This window comes from Castor canadensis, chromosome X (assembly GCF_047511655.1).
Source record: "Castor canadensis chromosome X, mCasCan1.hap1v2, whole genome shotgun sequence".
Lineage (NCBI taxonomy): Eukaryota > Metazoa > Chordata > Mammalia > Rodentia > Castoridae > Castor > Castor canadensis.
The window spans coordinates 117,120,022-117,145,993 of NC_133405.1; the positions used below are offsets into that span (position 1 = coordinate 117,120,022).

Genomic DNA, 25,972 nt, shown 5'->3' on the forward strand with positions numbered 1-25,972 from the left:
TAGTTATGTCTTCCAGGTTTATTTTGAGCACTAGCAACCTTCAACGAACACTTGTTACAAATGAAGCAAATATAGTCAGATAGTCTTAATCTAATGTTGATTTGTCAACTTCCATCAGAAATTTCACTTTTGAATAAATTCTGCTTAGAACATATGCTGTAAGTAAGAGAAATGCACTTGCTAATCACCTGTCCATGATTAGGGAGTATTTGATGTTCTTTTTTGGTGATGAGAATATCAAAAAGCTTTATATTTTCAGAACTTAGAATAAGAGATGTAATATCAAGGCACAGTTGCATGCTTTGTAGATGACATTCTGGAATCAAGTTTTCACCAATTTCCTTGCTTTTATAGTATTGATAACATTATAAAATGGTATACCAAAGTACCTTTCTAGTGAATATTTTTTACCATTTGAACTTTTCTTACAGGAAATATGGTTCCCCAGTTTCATCATCTCTTCCTTTTCAAGGATTTCTTATGTAAGAGTGTATGTTAGGTTAGTTTATCTGGCTTCATTTCATGTAGACCAAGGTCATGCATTTAATTTCTTTGGAGGCAGTTTAGTGTTTTAAACAGAACTAAATTTGGTCCCAAACAGACTTGATTTTCCATTTCAGCTGCCCTCATCTCCATCTCTTTCCCAAGTCACAAGAAAAAAATGCCCTATTTTGTACAAACCGTTTTAGCCTAACACATATTTCTACTTACACACCACTCACACCCAAGATTCAGCCAGTGTTATGCATTTTTGTGTCATATTAATGTATTTGCACAAATTTCTTAATTTATATGAACCTCAGTTGACTCAACTTTAGAGAATTTTAAAGGATCTTACAGGGTCCTTGTGACATCTAAACATGTCAAGTGCCAAGTACTATGTCTGGCACATAGTAGTTGCTGAACAAATCTTAACACTTCCTTTCTCTGTGAGTGATATTCCCTGCCTATGGCCAGATAAGTTATTAAAATAGTAGTTACACTCAGAATTGTTGGGTTCCCCAAGTAACCTTGTATTCCAAGTGTATTATTACCTATGTGTCAAAAGTTTTAAGCTGTATATTTATTTGAAATGATTTGTATGGATTTAAGACTAAACATTTAATCTGCCCTGTAAACTTTATATGAAAAGTTTATATATGAAAGTATATAATGAAAGTTCCTGGAAAGGTACTTTTACTTAATGTATTTTATAAAGAGGGATAATACATTTATTGCTAAAAATAAATAGGTTAATAAATGTAAAGAATTTAGTATGATGTAGTGCACAAAATTGAATCCTCAGTAACAACTATTTTTAAAAGGACCTTAAGTTTATTTCACTGAGGAAGCACACTAAATTATAGATTGTTAAAACAGTTTTTTTTTAAAAAGGGGGACGTATATCACATCCCAAGAGAGAGGAAGGAAGGGAGAAGAAAGAGGAGTATGGGGAGGCAGTAGAGGGGTAGACAGTAAGTTTCCATTTTTAACTACCTGGAAAAGTAACTATTCACTCCTGCTTTAGCCTCATACTAGCCTAATGACCATGGACAGGTCAATCTCTAAATCTCAACTCTTCTTAATGCCCCAAATGTTTATTGATCACATACTATGGGCCAGATATGGTATGAGCCTTTAAAATTATGGTGGATATAAAAGTGATCTATGCATTATGTAATGCCAAATGCAGGTTCCTGTAGTTTTTCTGGGAGATCTAGTTATAAAATGAGTTAACACTTTAGTTGCTTGATAAGAATTTGGATTTATTTAGTGCCCTTAGTGCTGTGATTATCAAGATGCTGGTCCTGAGAAGCCTCATGACATTACAAGTGTGCTCAGGTGGTTTCAGAATGTTTAATGGAGTGCTGTTGTCAACCTCCTTAACTTTTACACATTTATTAAAACCCAAGCCATGCAGAGAGCTCCATATTTCTCTAGCAATGCTGGAACAGTCATTTATATATACATACATACATTAAGGGTTGGTACATAAGCTGCAGAGTCTTTGATGGTAAAAATGGAGCTTGTAAAGGGCAACCTGAACAATAGAAGGCTTTTTAAAAAAGGAATGTGGAGATAAAATATTCTCTAACCTTTTTTATTCTATGTTGAAAAACTGAATTATGTTATATTGAAAAAAATCAGGATCAAGCTTCCTTGAACTAAGCTAACAAATGAAAAAAACTTATACAAGATTAGGTTGGCACAAATGAAAAGATTGGTTCTATTTTCATTTATTGTACACTTTTATTGCTCCACTCAGGACTAATTTACTAAGTTGGTTTCCTATCTGGAAAAAACTCATTCAAGCTAGATTTACTTTAAAATATTGTCCTCCCACCAACCACTAAACCCTAGATTAAGCCAATATTGTGAATTGACATGCACTCACTACACTTTCCTCTTTTTCACCTGTACTGAAAAAAATTCATGTCACAGTTATGTAGTTGTTTTCTAAAGGCTGAACCATACTAATGATATATAAATAGTAATGTTTCCTTGGTCAAAAATATGTTTTCATATTTCCTTGCCTCCCATAATATAGTATAAGTCTGTCTTCAGATATTCCTCAGCTGAATCTTCCTTCTGGAGTAAGGTTATACTGGTCTCCCTTCAGCATTGCACTTGAGATAGAACACAATTAGCGGTCCATCAAAAATCACTTTGGAGAACACAACAGAAATTGACTTTCCAATCAGACTTCTGAAAAGAACTGCATTATACAGTACAAACAAAATGCTAATTTATTATCGATCATAAGGGGAAGCATGTGCACAGAGAAACTTGGTTGCTTCCAATATAAAGTATTCAATTAGATCCAGCCTCTCTTCATTTTTTAAAAGAAAACTGCTTGCACAAGGTTGGGTAGCACAATCTTCAATATGTTTTGTTTGTGCTAAGGAATTCAGAAAAGAAGGAATCCTGTTCTTATCCACAAGATTTTCGCAGTCTGGAGTGGAAAACAGAATATGCAACAATAGAGTAGTCTCCCTGGTTCCACCCCTTAATCACTATGCTCAGAAGATACCATATCTGGGAAGCTGTGGTTCCATGAAGATAAGACCCAGAGCCAGAATTTAAATCAAGATTTCAGTAACAGGAAGCACTTTCCCATTAATAAACTATGTAAAGCTTTAAAATGGAACAATTCTAAATATACTTTTAGTCAGACATAGACACCCAAGTTACAATCATTTGGCAGATGATACACTGCAAAGTAAGTGCTTGGTAATGCTCTTCTTTGAGAATTTTAAAGACTATACTAAACCAAAACCTTTTCACAGTGCAGTTAAGGTGCAATTCTGTCCAGAAGGTGTAAAAGAGATTAGATGGCATCTCTAGCTTCCTTATAACCCAATAACTCTTTTATGCTAGAATATTTACATTGTGAGGGAACCATTCTACTTTGTTACTTTATTAAGATACAATAAAAAAGAAATGTTCAATATAACTCAGTAGAAAATACAACATATCATTCAAACTGAAGATAAGGGTAGAGAGAAAGACATGGATTACTATATAGTACATGTTTTCAAATGTGAAGGACTTTGTAACCAAGATGAAATAGATTTTATAACATAGTGAAAGAGTCCTGTATTAGTTCAATTTGCTTTTGGCAGAATCTTATGCAACTAGTCAATATGGTTCCATAAAAATGAACAAAAATCACATGTTGGTAGTAGAAAGGGATCTCAGCAATCATCTAGGTCATGGATCAGCACATTTTCCTTATAAAAGGACAAATAATAAACAATGTAGGCTTTATGGGACATATGGTTACTGTGGCAAATATGCAGTTCTGATGTTGAAGCTCCAGAGACAATTAAAAAGTAGCTGCAGACAATATATAACAAATGAGTGTGACTATGTTCCAATAGTACTTTATTTATGGACAATGAAATTTTTTTTCATTTTTCTTTTATTATTCATATGTGCATACAAGGCTTGGTTCATTTCTCCCCCCTGCCCCCACCCCCTCCCTTACCACCCACTCCACCCCCTCCCTCTACCCCCCCTCAATACCCAGAAGAAACTATTTTGCCCTTATCTCTAATTTTGTTGTAGAGAGAGTATAAGCAATAATAGGAAGGAACAAGGGGTTTTGCTGGTTGAGATAAGGATAGCTATACAGGGCATTGACTCACATTGATTTCCTGTGCATGGGTGTTACCTTCTAGGTTAATTCTTTTTTGATCTAACCTTTTCTCTAGTACTTGTTCCCCTTTTCCTATTGGCCTCAGTTGCTTTAAGGTATCTGCTGTAGTTTCTCTGCATTAAGGACAATGAAATTTGAATCTTGTATAATTTTCGTATATCATGAAATAGTTTCCTCAGTTTTTTAAAACATTTAAAATACCAAAAACACCTCAGCTTGTAAGTTCTACAAAAACTTAAGAGATGAACTTAATTTTTTTAGTACAATCATTTTCAAACTAGTTTTTTTGTAGGACATTCCTCTCTTCAAATTAAATTTTATGCCTAGGACAAATAAAAACTACCTTTTAATAGAAATTTTCTCTCTTCTAATGAAATTATACAGATAGAGCAAATCAGAGCACGATTGCATTGACTTTGTGAATCTAAGTGGGCTACCTATTTGCTGCTCTGAGAAGCCTGCCTAGGCCTACCTCCTAGCCTCACTCCACACAAATGTTCCTCAGAGAACAATTCCAAAGCCAGGACTATCATTCAAACCACTCATTTTTTTTTCCTGAAGAATCAGAGGCACAAGATGAAATAGCTGTCCGAAAACATGCAAGTCATGTGAAGTGTACAAGCCCAGAGCATGATCTCCTTCATGTGTCCTGGTTTTGGATTCCCAGCAACATGGCAATACAAGCTTCTAGGAGTAAAATCCAAGTTGAGCTAATGTGAGATAATCAAATAGATTAACAAAATGTTGTTAGGATATTCAGTTTAAAATCCTTCTCTCATACCTTCTCATGTTGGAGACACACAGAGGACTCATGATTAATATTGGTGGGTGTTCACCAATGAAAGAAACATTAAACCAGACTTTCCCTCACACCCAGGTGCTTTCTGGTAGCAAACAGAACATATGTGGGCAGGTTCTGGAGCAACTTCAACCTTATGAGGATAGTGCTATCTCCATCTGTACTTCTTCCATTTTCCTGGAGTGACTCAATAGCAAAGCACTGCCAGGAAGTTCCATTCTGCTTCCTATGACAGTGTCCCTGACTTTGAGGTCAACACTGCTTACATTCACTTACCAAACACATCACAAATAACACTAGTATCATAATTATCAAGATGCAAATAAGTGCTCCTATACCAAAAAGGGAAAAATAATGCACATCTTATTCCCTATTAGTAATTCACAGCACACATTAGCACAATAAAGGATCTTAGAAGATTTATGGGAAAAAATTCTGCTTAACTTTTAAACTATGTTTTAATTTATTTTCAAATAAATTTGGTTTTATTATTCCTTTCTTCTTCATTTTGTGTTGTTTATTTGAACCCATATAATTCGCTAGAGTATGAGAGCTGTTTTTGCATTCAATGTTGTTTGGAGCTACTTAAGCTTAGTAATTTATTCAAGGAATATGAATTATGTGTTTATTGTGTGCCAGGCACTGATTCAAACCTTCAGGGTACTGTGGTGAACAAGACACACATGTTTTCTACCCATGCGGAATTTACATACTAGTTAAAGAGATAAACAGCAAACAGGTAGAAATTCATCTATTCTGCAGTGATATATTGAATATCTACCCTGGTCCAAGAACTATTTGTACCAGAACCTCTGGATTAAGAAAAATGCCTATCGTTGAGGCTTCCATGAAGATAATAAGTATATGATAAAACCCACCTTTCTTAAGTTATAAGAGCCAAATTTATCTACTTCTATTTTCAACTTGGACACTGAGAACTAAAATTCTCTATTCTTATCTACTCACAGTAATGTGACTTTGCTATTCCACTGTCATTACTTTTCCTGACTCTCTTGCCAAGGCAAATGATTTGAGTCTTTATTACAAGAACTTCTGAAAAGACGTGTTGACTCTTTAATAAAACCAACAGGGAGTTTCCATAATAAGATTATTTTAAATCCTCTCTCAATATCCTGGCTTTGCTGTTTTCACCAATCCTAGACTGTCATATCCTGATTATTATCCATTCCTAATAAGATTCCCTGCCTTTTTTGCAGTGCTAGGGATCCAAACCAGGGCCTTGCACATACTAGGCAAAGTTCTCTCCAAATTTCCTATTCTCTTTAACTTCTGACTCTACTTTTCCCTTCAGAGACACAATTTCAGTTCTAATGACCTGATAGTTTACTTTACTACCATTATCTTATCAACAGGTTGTGGTTTTGATATTTAGGGAATCAGTATTCCACAAAGCTGAGCTCATTTATGACTCATGATAACCCTATGAGATAGAGTATCATCACTGTTCTTTCTTAATGTATGGGGAAGCAGAGGCACAGATAGTCAAAGTAATGTGTTCAAGGTCCTCCAGCTAATAAGTAGCAGAACCAGGACAAGAACCCAGGGCATCTGACTACAGAGGCCATAATTTTATATAAGAACGAGTGCCAAGAACTCCAAAGGGAAGTGGTATTGGAGTCAGGAACTGATTTACACTGGTATTCTTGGAACTTTTCTCTAATAGATAATATTTAAGAGAGACTTGAAAGATGGGAAAGAGGAAATAAAGATTTGTTGCAAGCAGAGGTAAACAGAAAGAACAGAAATGACCCTGGCTTATTCAAGGAGGGAATGGCTAGTGTGAGTGGAACACACACAGAGAGAAAGGGAGTGGAATGAATTGAAGTGAGTGAGGACACAAGGGACATCTTATCTAGAATCTCTAGATTTTATTCTGATTGCAGTAGGAAGCTTTCCAAGGATTATAAGCAGAAATATGAGGAGTTGCTTTAAGTTTAAATACTAGTAAAACATAATTCCCTTTACCTATGAAACTACAATCAGGTATACTTTTCTTCTTCTATGTTATATCATATATATTCCAAGCAAAAGTAACCTAGATGCTTGATCCAATAAAACCTGCTCCTCAAATATGACTCATGAAGACTGAGCAACATTCTTGTCAAGACTCACTTTAAAACCATGTCTTTTAGTACCCATTAATACAAAGCCAAGCATATGCAAAAGCCAAACTCATGTAATAAAATCTGCATGGTCTTTAGCAATCCCTGCTTAGAAAACCCACTTTAAAATCTCCTAGTCCTAGCCAAGCCCTAAAATATAACAAGTACCAGTCCTAATATTCCCATTTTGAGATACTACTAAGACTGTAGATTTATATTCTCTCTTACATCAGCAGAACCAAAAGCGTAAATTTGCATGATCAATAGACTGTACAGAATAGATCAAAGAGCAGACAAAAGAACAGAGTTTCAAGGGAAACTCTTGAAGAAGTGATAGAGAATATGAGGGGTAGACTTAGGTGGAGGCAACAGAAAAGAAGTGTTTCAATTTGAGATACATTTTGCAGTTAGGACTTTCTGGAAATTTATGTACTTATAGGATGATGAGGTTTAGAGAATGAGAAGAATTAAATGATAGCTAGATTTTTATTTATTTTTATTTTGTGAAAATTATCATTTTTATTTTTAATCTGGGAACCCAGGTAATGGTAGTGCGACATACTAAGTGGAGAAGCTGCAGGAGGTTCATGAAGTCTGAGAGTAGAGGGATAAGCAAGAGCTCAATTTCAGACATGTTAAATTTGAAAGGTTGATTAGCCATCAATAGGAAGTATCAAATAGGCATTTGGAATTGCACTACTGTGGAGATGTCAGAGTTGCTCAGTTTAGAACTCAGCCAACTTGCATATTTTTCAAGGGTACCAGGGAACTAAGGGAAACAAGAAGTAAGAGATAAATTCACAAGGGCCATATAAAGGCAGCTAAGTGTTATTTTTATGTTTGAGCAAATGTTATCTTTGGGATATGAAATGGAAAGATCTGAGAATAAAAATTATGGAATGAAAGGAGTAACAGTTGGGAATACATATAGTGCTGGTGAAAAATTGAAATTGCTACTAAGAAGTGCTCTAAAAGTATTACTTGTAGGATTTTCTCTTTATATCCATCTGACTTGTTTCTGTCCCACAGAGGAGAAAATCACCAATTTATTGCTTTCAGCAAGCATATGTATATTCAGAATTGCCACACTACTCTGCTCTGTCGAAAGGTAAAATTTACAACATTGCATTGAACAAGTCTGAAAGTGAAATTATTTTAGAAATCATAAGCTGTGTGCTGTGATTGTACTATCATTTGGAATTAATTAAAATGTAACAACATATTAGCAATAAAATGATACAAATGTCTGGAAGTCATTTACATTTATGATTCTTATTCATGTAAGTTGTGACTGAGTGAAAGTTTTGTAAGAATAATTTTTATACTAATTTCAAACACAATGTATTTGTAGATTGTATACATTTGCTAAGGCCATTTTAAGAGCGTCAATGTTTTACAAACTTTACAAAGACATATAGTTATTGAAATTTTCAGAATGTGCCTTACAAACACCAGTACAAAAAAGGAATCAGTGATTCTACAAATCAATGTAATTATCATATTTTCAAAGCATATTGCATAAAACCTAAATTTAAGAACTACAAAGAAACATAGAATATTAATTCACATTGGAATATTCATAGGCTCACTCTCTCATTTCAAAATTTCTGAGGTTTTTTTCTAAGTTACTCTTCCTGTTTCCAGTTTCTCCTTACATTAATGTTCCATATACATAGTAACTGGGTATAACTTTCCCAAAACTAGTATTTTCACTATGTCTCTTTAGGTCATCAATGGCTTAAAACAGAATATCCAGAGTTTGACCTATGATTCAAGGCTCTCTACAGTCAAAGGAACCTCATTTTCTAGCCTTCCCTTTCACTAGTTCTCCCTCTTTTATCCAGATTGATCTCTGTAATTGCCTTGAATGAACACTTTCATTTCTACCTCCCTCTTTTACTCACAATTATTTCCTCAAAAACATTGCACCAACCTTCAAAACAAAATCCTTGCTTGTCTTCCTACTTTATAGGAGCCCCTTCTCTTTTCCAAGCTTTGATTACTACATAACCAATAAATCTCCTATTTTATGAGTGTGAAAATGAAAATGAAGTATAAAGTAAACTTAATTAAACCTAGCCTCTAAAAACTGCTGTCAACATTCTACAGTCTTAACTTTTTGATCTCCTCTGAATAAAAAATGTGAGCAGTTACAAGGTAAACACCTTACCAATAAATTTTTTCAATGCCCACGACACTATAGTTCAAATTTTGTAAGATTTCAATGATGGAATTTTCCAAAACTTTTTCTGATTTAAGAACTTTGAAATGAGCATCAAAGTAATGTAAAGCTTAGTAGGGATAATGCAGGCAGACAAGGCTCTGTTGTCACTGCTATTTTCATCCAGAGAACCTCAGTCAATTAGAGTCAATTAATACACGTGTTAACCATCTCAGCTGGGTGAGTGGTGTGCAACAAGGAGCATGGCAAACCTAGAGGTCTAATTTTCAACTTCCTTGCAGATCAGGTGAACTGAAAAACAGATATTCATGAGAATATTTCTAATGTAAACCAGTTGTTGGCTAGGTGGTTAAGAGCTCAGTGATAAGAAAGGGTGCAAGTTAGCCAGGTTCGGAAGGCTAAAAATCGCATGTTCTCCCTCATATCCAGATTATAGACTTGAAACAAATGCAGTAATATTATTGGACATGAGTCACATACAAAGGGAAGAACACGCACAGGAGGAATAGGGAAAGAAAAGGGAACCTAAAATTTGAATGTGGTTGATGAGCTCACTGTAGAGGAGTGAATACAGTAATCTTAAACTGGCAGAGGTCACTATGGGAAGGGGGCCAGGAAGCAGTGAAGAGATCTGGTAGAGATGAACCAATGTAGGTTGCAATACACAAGTGAATTGAAGCCACTCTAGGAATCTCTCTGTATAGCTGTCTTTATCCCAAACTAGCAAAAACGCTATGTTTTTTTTAATATCTCTTATGTTTTCTCTTCAACAAAATTGCAGTACAAGAGGGCAGAACAGGTTCTGCTGGAAGTGGGTGGGAGTGGGGGACAGGATGGCCCAAACAATGTATACACGTCTGAGTAAATGTAAAAATGATAAAATAAAAAACTAAAAAATTTAAAAAACAATGCAATATGCAATAAACTCAATGGCAAAAACTTGAAAGCTGTAACTTCGATACAGCTACTAATGAGCAAGAACTCAAAGATCATTGTACTTTCCTGGATCTGGAACCCAGAAGAATGTAATATAAAGAAAATGATTAGGAAAAAAATATTTTCTGAACAGAGAACAAGCTTTTTTCTTTTCCTTTCCTGGGAAAGAGGACTTTTTGTTGAGTGACTAGCAATAAGCTACTTTGACCCAACATTTTCCATGATACAATAGTGATCCCTACATTCTAAAAAAATTAGTATGGCTGTTGGGATTTTGTTTTGGGAACAATGTGTTTGTAAATTCACAACTAGAGCTATATTATTTCCACAACAGAGGATATTTTAAGGGCTATGTGGGAATGAGATAAAGAGAAATGAGATAGCTGGAAGCTGAATAAAGGGATTTGGAGAAAGAAAGCATGCAGATACAAAAGAAATTTTAATTCTGTTTCTATTGAGGAGGATGTGATGTAAATCCTCCTCTTGATCTCCATTCTAAATATTAAGCAACATCTACATTTCTTACTAATGCATTCTTGTTTTTTACTTAGCTACTTTTAATTAAATTTTTCTCAGGTGGGAACGACAAAGTACTTAGTGAATCCTCAGGAGAGAAAACACGAATGCCACACTTAAGACAAAGAAAAAAAGGAATGGTAAAATGGATACCAGCCTCTAGGATAGCCTCTAATGATCCTTACCTCCTGGTTTTCATGCCCTTATATAGTCTCCTCATCCGCTAAATAGTGTTAATTTTATAACAATAGGAAATTGTGTACATATGCCACAAGATAATGGATTCCAACTTGCTTGCTATTGAACTACTCTCTGGAAGAAGCCAACTTCCATTTGTGAAGATACTCAAGCATACTGAGGTCCATCTGATGATAACCAACCCTCATTTGACAATGATGTGAGTGAGCCATTTTTTCCCTTTATTGTGATGGGTGGGGTACATAGTGGCATTTACACAGGTTCTTACAATGTATCAAATACATCATACTTGAATTTACCCCCTCTATCATTCTCCTTTATCCCTCCTTCCCTTGATTCCTAGAATAGTTTCAACAGGTATCATTTTTGCATTTAAGTGAGACATTTTTATAATTGAACCTCCAGTTCCAATCAAACCTTCAGATAACGACAGCCCTAACCAAAATCTCGATGACAGCCTTATGTGTAAATCCAAGCTGGATCTACCCAGACAAGCTATTTCTGAATTTCTAACCCACAGAAACTGTGAGAATTATAAATGCTAGTTGTTGTTTTTAAATTTAGGGATAAGCTGTTATATATTAACATAACTAATACCAGTCGCTTCCTACCATCTCACACATTCCATTATTTCAGTTAAAAAGAAAATTTAGCTTATTGGAAGGAACAAGGATTTTGGATTTATACCAGAAGTCTAGTTCTAGTTTAGCCATTTCCTAGCTACAGAATCTCTGAAAGTTTTCTGAGCCAATTCCTTCATAGCTGCAATGTAGATTGCATGTTTTTCTTAAATATAAAACTATTGGCCACTGTTCACTATTATTTACAATAAAGTAAATAATAAAAAGTTGGATAACATTCTGATAACTGCAAAGTTGTTTTCCTTTGTTTCTGTAGAACCAGTAACCCAAATACTGCAAAGACTGAGCCTGCATGTAAGGAATGAGTTGAGGAAAAGAAAAAGCACGTAGGTCAAAAATGTATAAACTTTTGTTCACTCATTTATGCCAGCAGGTCCTAAATTGCCAACTTATTTTACCAGCTAGTTACATTTCCATGATCCAAGCCTGAGAAATTCCATGATTCATAACCTTTTAGTACATAAATTTCAACTTTCTGTAAAGGAATGGATCACAAGAAGAACCTTTAAATGTCCCCTTAGTTTTGTTTAGCTAATTAAAAAAAACAGAATTTGTCTAGTTTCTTCATCTGGGTGGGGAAATTGTTGGTAATGATAATAGAGAATTTTGCAAATAAACTATTGCATTTATGTGTGTATAGAAAACCAAAACAGAGGCTTGCAATGTTTGATAAGACAGTAAAGTATACAAACCATTACGTCCTACATTCTTAATAAATACTGAGTACCATAACAGTAAAAGTATTTGGATTGTGATCAGAAATCCTTAAGGCACAATGAAATGAACTATTCATGCTGTGGGGAGTAGATTATGAGAAGCCTGTGAGAACTTGTCATGAGCACAGCTGTGCCCAATAATCGGCAGGCTGATTTTGGCGTGACCCCAGCCACAGAAGAGTGCAGGATGCAGCACAGCTGCTTTTCCTAAATTGTTTATGTTCAGAGAAGTAAAGAGCAGATTTCTCTTATTACAATGTCACACCCCTCCCTGAGAACTGTTGCTCCATCTCTTGTTTTTCATTGGATATAAAAGACTCACTGAAGGAGGGTGTGAGGGTTTTTTGATGTGGAATGGATTGATTGGTTGATGACTTGCGAGAGGACTGCCACAGAATGCTGCTGCTGCTTACTGAGTTATGCTAGAAATTAGAGTAAACATGGGACATTGCAAGTCTGAGTACCAAGACTTTAAGAAAGCTAAAGAAAACATGGGACAGAGTGAGTCCAAGGAAAGAGACTTCAAAGAATAGAAAAGAAGACTTTAGAAGTAAGCTTTTAAAGAATAGAAAAGAAGAAAGACTTTAGAAGGATGATTTTAAAGATAGAGAAAAGCAGAGTAAAGAGAAGAGAAATAAAAAAAAAGCAACAAGGCTCTTATGCATCTCCATGTGAGTGCCCAACACACCTGGCCCCAACCTTCTGCATGTCTGTCTTCTATTGTTTGTCCTTTCTGCATTTCCAGTCACCCCCAGTTAGGTCAGGAGGGACCAGGGGTTCACAGGAAGGCTCTCAAGATCATACAATGCAACATTCAATTTAGCTAAGTCCTACAACATCTAGGCATTATCCATTCACTAAAACAACTTACCTGACTGGGAACTGATAACGCTCTGATGGACCATGTATGTGTCTGATACAGAAAATGTTAAGAGTAGGAGTGGGTGTGGGTTGTTGGTAGAAAATGCAAGGAGCCATGAAAAGTGAATTGGACAAAGTTAGTGATATGTCCTGATCACCTTCATCTCCTTTAACAGTCACAACTCCTTCTGAAAACTAATCATGGACACTGGATCTATTTCACCTTAACTTAGAACCAGAAGTTCCAGTCTATGATCTCCTAGTCCAGGATTACAAAACGGCAGTTCCTATTCCTTGAGACAAGCTAAACTCAGAGGTAAAATTGATGCTTCAGAGCTCACCATAGGATCAAGATAAATCTGAGATTACCTAAAATTGAAACCTTACTAGACTTTTCCCCTTTACTATTCTTCTGCTTGTTTGGTCCCTCACTGGTATTTCCTGGGGACACTTCCTTAACATGGCATTTGCTCTGTAATCCTTGGCTTAAGATCTGCGTCTGAGAAAGTCAAAGCTAAGACAGAGATCTTGAGTTGGGCCTGTCATCTCATAGATATTTTCATTTTCTGTCTTTAGGAGCAAATGTGACCAAGTAACCAATTCAACTGTTGTACTGATGGAAATTAGCATAGAATACGTGGGTTACTTTTTGAACCTCAAAATTACTGGAAATACCAGTGGTTCCAACTTAGCTAAAGGTCAGGTAAATGAACTAGAAGCAACATTGGTGAGAGTAATATTGTTTCTAGTTAAATTTAAATTATACACACCATGGATAGACTATGTAATTGAAATAAGATATTCAGTGATAATAAAGGGACTAATGAATGAATATATGGGCAATAATAATAATTCTAAGGTTTTTTCTCAAGTGAATTACAAATTCTGAATCATTCATTGCTCCCAAGGGAGAATGGGAAAGAGATTAATGCATAATAAGCACTTTTTTAAGCCTGACAGCATGTTAATATATTTTATGTGTTTTTCAGTCTTCATACTCACACTCTTAAGGAAAGAAGTCCCACTTTACAAAGGAGAAAGCCGAGGGTCAGAATGTTAAGTAACTTGTCCTTGGTTACAGAGTCAATAATAAGAGAATAGATTCTGTTTGACCATAAAAACCAGACCTTTCCCACCCAAAATAACCTGATGTCAGTGAGAGAAGTGTTGACATAATGACACTGTTGCTCTACAACTCAAAATTTTGTGTGAGTCTCATTCTGGAGAACTTGTGTTAATGTGCATATTAGATAAACAAGGTTTCCACATCCTGCCCATGCATTTAAGACCACATAGATTCAATGCTTAATCAATCAATGAAATACTAGTGTACCTTGTGATTTGTCTATATCCAGTTCATTCTTATGCTAAAACATGAAAGATAAGTATATTAATTTTTTTCAGCTCTCTTTACAAGAACACCATTTTCCCATCCTGTATTGAATACCTAATAGGTCTGAACTGAAGTGAGAAAACAAACACTCTGTTTCATATAAGTTTGTATTATTGCCCAAATTGTTTGCATTAAGTCCATTAGCAGATGTATTCCTACGGCTGTGAATTTTCAGTCAATAGATTTATAGGAGAACCTAACAAGAACATAAGTAATGAGGGAAGATCAAGATAAGATAGGGTAGCCATTTCACTTAAGCAATGAAACATGAAATGCTCTTCGGAAGCCAGGGCAAGTTTGAATTATGTTGATGGAAGACTCTATTCAATGCACTTGACTACTCTTCTTGCCTTGCCCCATTCCCTGACTCATGAGGATGCATTCAATCTCTACTAACTTGTACTTCCTTCTTTAGCTTATTTAATCCTGAACTAGGCACACAATTTCCCAAAATACACAAAAAATGTTTTAATGAAGGGGATGTTAAAAAAATTCTTTCCTGTAAATCTTCACTCTCTTCTGTAGTATTTTTGCTTAAATTTTCAAATTGTTCACCTAAAGACTTCCCCCTTTTGAAGTGTGTTTTTTTATGCCCTGCAGTAACTTCCAGTTCTGTTCCAAAAACTATTCCAAGATATATACAAGATGAACCTTGCCTATTAAGCCCTAAACTAAATACTTTCCTAAAATCTATATGGCCTTAGTGTATACTTTGTAAAATATGATTTAGGGAATGAATACTGAAATAATGACTTGGTAGTAATAAGACAAAGGTGATAGACTGTGTCATAAAATTAGTCATTGGCCAAAGTGTTTCCAAAAGTTAATTGTCTACTACTATCATCTGACAGTCACAAAATGAGCTCCAAACTAAATTTATACAGAAAAAAATGAAACAAACACATACTTCTTTCAAGAAATGTTATACTGATTTTCAATCAGATAGTCTTTATGGCTTTTCTCCTGAAAATAGCAAATATTTCATTGATTTGATGTTCTAGATGTGATGTTCATAAAGACTAAGAAGAAAGTCAACTTTAATTTCAAGTGTGGCACAAATAGTTCAATGACAATCTAACATCATGTATGAATACCTCTTGTACCTTACTTCACACTAAGAGCTCACCTTTTCCTACACCCTTGGCTATGATAAACAGCATCTAAACAATTTACTTATATGGGACTTATATTCTCTTTCGGATGGGGTGGAGAACACACAATAAATAGGCAGAGATAGATATCAAACTGAAAAATATTATAGGTTAATGGTACAAACAGTGACAGTGAGACTACATATAACTGGTTGGAAAGAAAGCATATATCTTAAACATATTTTTATTAAAATTTCAATTTGAGATACGTTATTTGTAAAATTTAAAAGAACAGCATTCTTGACAAAGTAATCAGAGATTGCAAAGGTCTGTGATTAAAATAGGAAAAGAAGAATACCATTGTGGTTGTGGCATAAGAGAGGAAAACATGGTAGAAAATGAGACTAGTTTTAAATTTTTGCCTAATTTTAGCCTTAAATATCCTTTCCTTATCTATATTCTAGCCCAGGCTTGTTTTAAAGAGAATTAATTTTTTCAAAACTTCTAAGGTCTAAGAAGATACTTTTATTTATCCTGCAGCTACAAGAACTTTATCTCACTATTGAGTTTCTTAGTGTGACAAACATGATTAATTTCTAACCAGTATGTTATCCCCTTCTTTTTCACAAACCTCTGATTTTTGTGTAGGGTGTCAATATGTTCACTTAAATGTATTCACCTTCTTAGATTTCCCTGCCAGCTAGGGGTGATGACTGACGCAGTTCTGGTCAATTTTATGTGAGTATGATATATAAATTATATATATATATTGATTTTATATACATATCAATTATATATAAATATACGTTGTTATGTAGCATTTTGGGAAAAACCTTTGAAATTGATGAGGCTCAGCTAGAAAGTGTTTTGACACAGAAAACTCATCTTTGCTCTCCTCCTTATCCATTTTTTCTGCTTTGAACATGACAATGATGTGCAGAGGTGGGTCAGTCCATTTAAAACCATGAGGATGAAAGTTGTGCACCAATACAGATGCCAGATGGGCCTAAAGTCCCTGGTGGAATCATTATACTGCTGGACTGCCTGTTTCTTTGCTCCTCTTGCTTGAGGATAGAGAAAGGTCTGTACAGACTTCAACTATTATTAGTTGAGGAAAAAAGACACAGATGCCTTCCTTGGGAGAATCTACAATGCAGTCAAGGAGGCAATGATAAAAATTGATATATCTTTAAATCCAAATGAATATATAACCAACTAAACATATATTGAATTAGAAGAAACTAACTTCCCATGATGGTATTCAGGGTCTGTGCTGATTTACTCACACCGCATAGAATTTATAACAGGCAATCAATAAATATTCATTAGTAAATTAATGAAAAGTGTTTAATGACTAAGGAAATTTAGGACTCCTCATAAAAGGCTCTGTAGAGAAAGTAAGTTTTGAAGGAAATGGAGATGACATATAATTGAAAGAAAGTGATGAGAGTCCATGAATTTAATAGGATAGTTAAATAGTAAAATAAAAAATTGGCTTTAAGCTGGGCACCGATAGCTCATGTTTGTAATTCTAGCTACTCAGGAGGCAGAGATCAGGAGGATCATGGTTCAAAGACAGCTTGGGCAAATAGTTCCACGAAACCCTATCTTGAAAATACCTAATGTGCACCAAAAAAAGGCTGGTGGAGTGGCTCAAAGCATTGGCCCTAGGTTGAGACCCTAATACCACAAAAAGAAAAAAATATCTTTAATACTGAACATATTTTGCTTTAGTAGCATGACAAACATCTAGTCATGTCAAAGAACCATTACAATTGGAAGGAGTTTTTCACTCCCATGGGTGTACCACTATTCTGAAGTGTGTTATGCATATTCTTTTCTAGCACCATGTACCCAATAGCACTTACCACAATTTGCAAAATTTATATATCTATATCCATATCTATAGATAGATAAATAGGTTTACAGTTTGTTTCATTCTCTTGCCCTCTTTCCTATCTTCCCTCTTGACCCCTTCCTTCAGACACTGAGTGAGTCCATTCTTGTGTATTTTTGGATCACCTTTTCACTTCAACTATTGATGTAGCAACCAGTTTTGTGCAGGTGAGTGTCTCTACTCAGATACATTATCTATTTTGTTTTGTACCATTTAATGGGATAATTTCGGGAACCAACTGACCCCATTCAAATAGTGAAGATACAAGAAGGTGAACAATGTATGGGAAAGTCTGTGATAAATTGGGGACAGAATTGATGTGGAACAGAGCCAATAGGTGCCCATGACAGACAAACCACATGTATATTCTTTACAGTATCTCAGGAGGTCCCTGATGGAATAGAATCTAGTTCAATGACTTTCCCTTCCTTTATTCTGTTTCTCTCATTAACTATTCCCTTTCTCCTACTCCTGATTCTTGGCTTTCTATCCCCCACAATGAATCTGGATCAACCCTGCTTATGCAACAATCTAAGCTAAAACACTATCTCACTTGTGTGAAGATCCATGACAGAACACAATATACTTAGCATCCTTGCTATTAGAAGAGAGCAGGCATTTAACAACCCTTTGTGAATGAGTTCAATCACAGAAGCACCTATGACCCCTGCATAATACTGTCATCCCATTAGGAATTTCTTCATATTTAAAAATCATTTCATAATGAACCTCCTATGGATCTGAAATCATTCATTCCTACCTTAGTAGGAATTATTTCCATTAAGAATTATTTTATTTCTCTTAAAATTCCTAGAATAGATCAGTTGTAGTAGATGAATGAAAAACTTGAATTGGTAAATAATGAAAAATGGGAAAAAAGAAAAGGACAAATTAGAAAGCAGGACATTTCAGGAGATTGAGGGAGTATCCTGTGGCAGGATTAGAAAGTCATGGGCTTTCCCACGTGTATCTGAGAGCCTTGGGGTACATAATAACAGAAAGGCTTGCAAACCTGTGCGTTACCTTTTTTGCCTTTTCATTTAGACCAGCTCTAAGGATAGACAATTATCTTTCTGATGATAATCAAATAAGCCCTTGGAAGAAACTGATCAGAAGTGCCCTGATTGGATTATCATGAAAGCTACCACAGAAAGAGAATGATAAAGTGTGAATTAGGGTTTGGAGAATGGAAATTGATATTATCTGGGGAAAAGCTAGGGGAATTGAGACAAAAATAAGGCCAAGATTAGCAAGAAAATGAGGACAAATGGAAAAAAAAGTAGATCCATCACTGACTGCAAATCAGCCATGATAAGAAAGATAGGAAAGTACACCTAGAAATCTATTTTTATGACTTTACCCCTCTAGTTTTTTATGTTGTCTTTTTTTTTCTTTTCTTTTCTTTTTTAATTTCTTTATTATGGGTCCCTGCTTTAACAACAATTTACCTAGAGTTAACAAACTAAGTTTTGTCTAATTTTTAACCTGTCAGATAACTGAAAAAATTTAGGAGGCAAGTTACTTAGAAGGAGAACAAAGTTTATGTGTATGTTAAAACGATAATTTGCCATGCAGCTCTAACCTGCCACAAGTCAAACAGGGTACCTGCAAAGAAAGCCTGTTAGCTGATTTAAAGACTCTCTTGGCCAAGCATGCTTGCCATTAAAGAACTTCTTGGCAGTTGCTCACTTGATATCCAGGTGGTGTTTTAGTAATGGGCCAAGGAAGGAATTTGATCTCAGAAAAATGAATGTAGAGTTGACCCTTGATGACTACTATGCATTGGGTGTTCTGGTGTGCTTCAAGTCATTCTGATTATTAGATATTTCCAATTTCAATTGACAGAATCAAGCACGTCTAGTTCTTCCACCATCACTATCCTCCCTATACAGATAATCACCAAGTTCTAGCCATTAAGCTGGATAATAACTTTTCCCTTTGTCCAAGATATACATGTATATTTTAGCACATTCTATATTTTATTGTGATAATTTACAAATACATCTCTTAAACAATGTATTTCATGAAGATATGATGGAATATGTTCTCTCATAGTTAATCAGCTTTTGCTCAAACACCTCCAGTGATAACCACTCAATAAACAACTTACAAATGAACTTGCTTAGGCTGATAGAGTGGCTCAAGTAGTAGAGCTCCTGCCCGGCAAGCATGAGTCCCTGAGTTCAAACCCCAGTACTACCAAAAAAAAAATGGACTTGCATTCTTTAGATATAGTAAGTTTCTCATCATTGGAGGTTTCTAGCAGGACTATACTACAACATCATTAAAGTTCTTTCAAGTCACAAACTAAAGTCAAGAAATAAGGATACATGCTCTTAACATCAATTTCTCTTTTCTGCAGTACTAATTCTGCTATTCTCTTATTCATTGTGCTATGCAAGGTACACTCATGATATAAACTTACAAAATTTGTGCTGTGAAATAATTCTGGGTCACTGGCAAAATAAATTTCTCTCAAGAATAAGGCACTTGCTATTTAGTAACCTCATGTAAAGCATTTTGATTTTGTAAAATGAGAATAAATATTATTTCATATACACATCTATTTTGCTGATCTTTCCCCAGGATAAAATGGCACCAAAAATATTTGCTAGCACACACCTCCAAAAGTCTTTAATGAGTTAGAAAATAAGTGTTTTTAAAGTACTAAAGGGATGTTTAGACCAGATAATGTGAGGCTAACAGGAAACTTATGGTTTATGAAAAAAGAAATTAAAAATTTAAAAATGAACTATAGGGATCTGTTTGCATAAATTCAGAGGGTGATTTATGATCTGTGCCCCACATCAAGGTATTTATTTTTCCAAATGTGATGCAGAGTAAGCAAATGCATCACATTTTGAATGTGGTTTTATGAATTTTACTTTGAGTTGCTTTAATCTGATGAAGATAATTCTACAGTTGATACTTGGAAGAGTAAAAACGCTTCACTTAAGAACGTAAAGGGCTCATTTCTTTAAGGTGTAGCTGCTTATAGCTTCAACATTTTTTATCTTTGTGAACACCTACGATAACTAAGTAATCCTTTCTGTGGTGCAATTTTCTTCATAAGTATAATGCATCAATATTTCTTGTGTATCAAAACAGCTGCTACCAGAAAGGAAATTAGTTGAAACAGCAATGTCATGGGAGAAGCTTAAGCACATGTGGGAGATGGCAAAAAAAAAAAAAAAAAACAAGATTCTTTATCCCTCCTGCTTCCACATCATTTAGAATGCACTTTGGTAATTCCTCTCATTAGTCTATCTTGCCTTGTGGCTTATTTTAGCCAATAGTTTGTAACAAAAGCCAGAATATGCCAGTTATGGGCCTAGGCACCAAGAGACTTTGCATGTTCTTTCGACTCTCTCCCAGAACCCTGTGACCACTGAAAAAAGAAGCTCAGGATAGCCTGCTAAATTATGAGACACACAACATAGCTGACAGCCAGACATATAAGTGAAACATCCTAGATCAGCTAATCCCAGCCAACCCATAACTGACCAAAGATATTTGGTCAACCTCTAGAGAGATCAGTTTAGCCTAGTACAAACCAGAAGACCTGCCAAGACCGGTGTGCTTATTGTTTAATCCATTACATCAAGTAGTGGTTTTCTACAGCACTAGTAAACCTTGTGACGATTGTCGGAAATAGTGTCACTTAAAATAAATGACAAAGAAAATAATATAACTCAGTAAAGAGAATGCTGGAGCAGACTTTTTTGATTGGCATATATTAAACTGTACATAGTAAGGAGTTTCATTATGACATTTCCATACATACATATAATGTACTTTGATGATATTCATCTCCCATATTAACTTCAACAATAAATCCCAATTTTTCAAATGTGCACATGATCCTAGAAGTTAGATATAATTGATGTGGCTATTCATATAAAGGGAATTAGCATAGAAATTATTATATGCAAGGAAATGATTGAAATTCTAAAGTACCAGCAACAGAAAGATTGGTAGAAAATGGAAACCAGTGAAGCTGTGATTGTCACCTAGTAAACATTGATTAAGGAAAATGGAAACTGAAAATGTAAGAAGCACAGACTGAGCCCAGGTGTTGACTGTGGGCCGTGCTCCCACCCCAGAGATTACTGCTCACTTCTTAGCACTGTAGTCAGGATGAAAATGGCAGATTCTGTAAAGCTGTTAAAGCAATGTCTTAGTGTTTTTGCTTCCCAAGCAGTGAGAGCTTTCTATTTAAATTTCTATTCCTCAGAAGCGCTGCATCAGCGAGCAGAAAAGGAGCAGATCTCAGTAAACTTGCTGCCTTGAATTCACTCCCTGCCCTTCCATTTTGTCCTTTAAAATTGGTGTTTTCGAGTCTTAAGATTATAAATCTTCAGCCTACCTTAGTTAAATTTTTATCTTTAACACAACATTGAACAGTCAAAGCCATTTTCTTTAACATTTGCCTCATCCTCCCTACCTGCTTTCTCAGTTCTATTAAAGGGAGTCAAGAACCGAGAACTGTTTAAAATACACAGTTCATAAATCTTTTGATGTGGGAACAATTCAATCCCCAAACCACATAGCTACCAACTTCCACTTCTTCACCTTTGTTCTTTATTTTTATTTGGGAGGACAAAAAGCTAAAAGAAAATGATGTAACCCAGAAAGTGGGAAAGTATACAACCCCTTACAAACTAAGGTCAACCAAAAGTATGAGCTTTGGCCTATTACTAATCTACTTCATCTAGTTTAATTAAATTATTCTATAGATCCAGTAGCCAAGAGATGAGAAAAGTGAATCAACGTATCAATGTTAGGGTGTGTAAAACAAAGCGTAGTGTAAAATGAGTGACCATCATTGTTCAAGGAAGTTCTGAATGAAAAACTTAGATCTGAATGACAGATCTTACGGTTTCAGGTAGTGTGTATAAATGACTCCCATATTTTGACATGTTTATGCTAAATTTGTTGGCTGTTAGAATGGGTAACCCCAGGAATCCTTAGAAAATATTTTCATACCAGATGAGAGGCCAGTTAAGTTTGATGCCCATTAGAGTAGTACCTGAACTGTCCTGTGCAGACTGCCTAAGTCAAGAAATGGTCCTTGGAGTTAAGAAAGAAATTAGCTCTCAAAAGAATTATTAACTTTGTATATAATAATTATATAAGAAGCCAAGTGACAGAGAGAGGGGGTGATAAGAAAGGCTTTAGTTGAATCTTTAACATTCATTCACTTGAAACAAAGGAGAAAGTTGGAAAATATTTAACAAGACATTAACATCTTTTAATTCTGGGTGTTGGGATAGACTTATCATATTTTTTCTATCTTTTCTGTATGTTTAAATAGTTCACAGTAACATACATATAATAAAAATAAACAAAACATAGTGGAAGAATCTATGTCGGCCTACCACAAAACTGCTGCCTCCAAGGAGATGTTTAATAATAATGCAGAAAGACAGCTGAGTGAATAGCTAGGCCTATTTTCTGGCCTACTTCTGAATGTCAGGTTTCAATGAGATTTAAAAAGAGACTTTTGTCTGGCAGGATAGTGAGTCTCCTAATGCTAACTTGTATTTTCTGTATCTCTTTCAGACTGGTCTGTTTCCTCATGAAATGGGTACAAGAAAAAAATTGTAACAGCAACAGTAGAGCATAAATCATTTTCTGTGGACTTAGTAAAGTTCTTATGGGTTTAAAAGCTAGGGAAACAATCCTAATTTCTCTACCCAATATAGTTATAATCCTGATAAAATGAAAAGATTCCTTATTATCAAAATGAAAAACTTGGTAGTATGGCTAAATGGAATTTCAGTGAATCATTTTAACAAAGGCATAAGAAAGCTTGGTAAAAAATACATATTTCAATTATTTTCTTTGGGTCCATAGTTTACTGGCAATTTACACATTTGTCACTTGGAAAATGAGCACATGTTAAGTCTGGATATTTGGTCTGCTTGTCCCCAAAGGATTTCTTCCTATGAACATATTCTCTAAATACCAACAACACACCTGGATCTGTGCCCACTTGGCTGTGTGGTATTGCTTACCAAGAACAAGGAAAGACAAAAGGCAGCACAGGGCTGCCTTCCCCTGTGTTTGCTAAACACAAAAGGGCAGGTGAGGAGCATACAGTTCGATGAGCAGGAAGCTGTCTGCCTTACAAATATGTAGTTTGAAGCATTGGAAGGAACAAGGGCCCAGTAGGTGGCTGATCTGCTGCCTCTCTACTCTGTGTGGGCCCTTAAATCCTTTCCTTTGAGCTCCTTAATATAGCTCTTCTAAGGGATAACTATTTAAATAGAAAGCTCCCACTGTTTGGCAAGTCAAAAAGCATCAGTTCACTGTTCTAACAGCTCTACAGCAGCTCTGAAAACACAGAAGAGATGGGTGAGCAGGAATCTCCAAAATAGTCTATTTGATCTACCAGAAGTCACTTACTTACAGTGCTGCAATTGAGAAGGCAAAAGTCTCTGGCCACTCCTTTTCATCATTAATATCCTCAGACATATTGAAGTCACAGGTTAGCTTGTACAGACTCTGCTTCTTGCTCACATGCAAGTAGGACTTCCCAGTGATGCCATCCTATAATTCAGGACATTTATATTTATGTTCCAACTAAAATACTATGCAAGACTCCACAGAGAAGATGAGGTACATTACCTCATTCAGGCAACATAATTATTCTAAAGAAAAGTGTGAAAATGTGCACAAACTCATCCTTAAATACTGTTAGGATTAGTCTATAAAAATGAAACACTAACTTGAATTAGATTCATTTGAGACCAAAAAAGAAGTGTAAGGAATTTAGAGAAAAATCAACATACACAAAACAGCTAAATGAATAATAAAAATGATATAGTTTAGTACTCTGTACTGTGTCATAGATTATAGTAAATTCAGTATTCAAATAAAGGAGAAATTACAGATGGGCCAAAAGATAAAAGTTTCATAGAGTTGATCCCAAAGGATTTTGAGTTTGATGTGAATAGCAAGAAAAGGTTCAGTAATATGGGAATAGGTCTAATGATGGAAATAAAATAAGATATAAGAAAAAAAGGCATAACCAGCTGGTTCAGATGAAATGAACTCAGTCTGTTGGCTGTATGCATGTGTGCAAGTGACTGTTAGGTATTTGAGTAAGGAAGCAATAAGGACTAATGTCACTCAAGGGTAAATACAACTCAGTTATTATTTGTCTAAGGAAGTTTTGGCTAAAATATAATGCTGTGGGAAATGAGACATTGTAAGTTTAGGGAGCATCTTCATCTCTAGATCAATAAAAATGGATAGTTGGAAAGAATAGAAATCAAGCGTGCCACATCATATGTGGTATAAAGTGTGATTTTCCTATTTGTCTCAGATGTGGCAAAGGAAGAGAGAAGTAAGATAACCAATTTATCTTTAATCCTACTGTAAATATTCGCAATGAATTAACAACAAAAGGAGAACAAAGTTGAGGATAGAAAAGAGGAAGGATAAGAAACCAGTGACATGTACACATCTGAAAACTTGACCCTATATTTTAAACTCTTCCTAAAATGTATGAAATGTTCAAATAACTTTTTCCTTTACACAGGTAAAGAGAAATGGCTTAAGCCTGTGACTTGGTGGTAACAAGGCATCACAGCAAGAAATGAAAGAAGTACCAAATGTTCCCAGTGCTAGTTGACACTGAAGAAAAAAAGAATTAACCTAGAAGGTAACACACACGCACAGGAAATTAACGTGAGTCAACTGCCTGTATAGCTATCCTTATATCAACCAGCAAAAACACTTGTTCCTTCCTATTACTGTTTATACTCTCTTTTCAACAAAATTAGAGATAAGGGCAAAATAGTTTCTGCCAGGTATTGAGGGGGTGGGGTGAGAGGGAGGGGGCGGACTGGGTGGTAAGAGAGGGGGTGGGGGCAGAGGGGAGAAATGACCCAAGCCTTGTATGCACATATGAATAATAAAACAATAAAAAAAAGAATTTCTAAAATGCATCCTCAAAGGGTATTTTTTCTACTGTACCACTTGTTAATTTACAGAATATGTAAAAATCATTCTAGCAACCGATAAATGAACCATGACAAAAAATCAGATACATATTTAGGACTTGTTTGAACACAGGACTTTGCAATTACTGTTCTGCTCTGTCATTTACACAAGGGCTCAATCTTCCAAAGCCAAATTTTCACATTTTGAGATAAAAGGTATGAAAGAAAGAGCAAAAAGCCATTTCTTAACCAATAATCCAACCTTCTTTTCTTCTTCTTTTCTCATTTATGCCAGCATAGTGCAATGTAAGCAGTTGGATAATAAAGCTACACTTTAAATAGCACTACTGTTTGAGAAGGTTTTAGCCTTTCCAAAGCCTTCAGCCTGATGCTGTCTGTCTTGCTGCATAAGACACACTGAGTAACGTAAATTGATTTACTGAAAACTGCTTCTGACCTAGTGCCAGACCATTACGGAATACCCTTGCCATAAATTCCCAGAGTTTGGTAGTTAGTACAACACAATCTATAA

The 25,972-nt window shown here is 35.3% G+C and overlaps 1 protein-coding gene across 2 annotated transcripts in view; it reads right to left on the reverse strand.

Annotated features, from left to right (window-relative positions):
- Positions 1-25,972, reverse strand: part of Il1rapl1 (interleukin 1 receptor accessory protein like 1) — a 1,357,677-nt gene that overhangs the window by 1,291,618 nt on the left and 40,087 nt on the right. The window contains exon 2 of one of the 2 annotated variants that reach the window (XM_074063978.1): positions 23,904-24,043. The exons of the other annotated variant lie outside the window; for it this stretch is intronic. The gene's annotated coding sequence lies outside the window, so the exon portion shown is untranslated. The remainder of the gene's footprint in view (positions 1-23,903; positions 24,044-25,972) is intronic. 2 annotated transcript variants of the gene reach the window in all.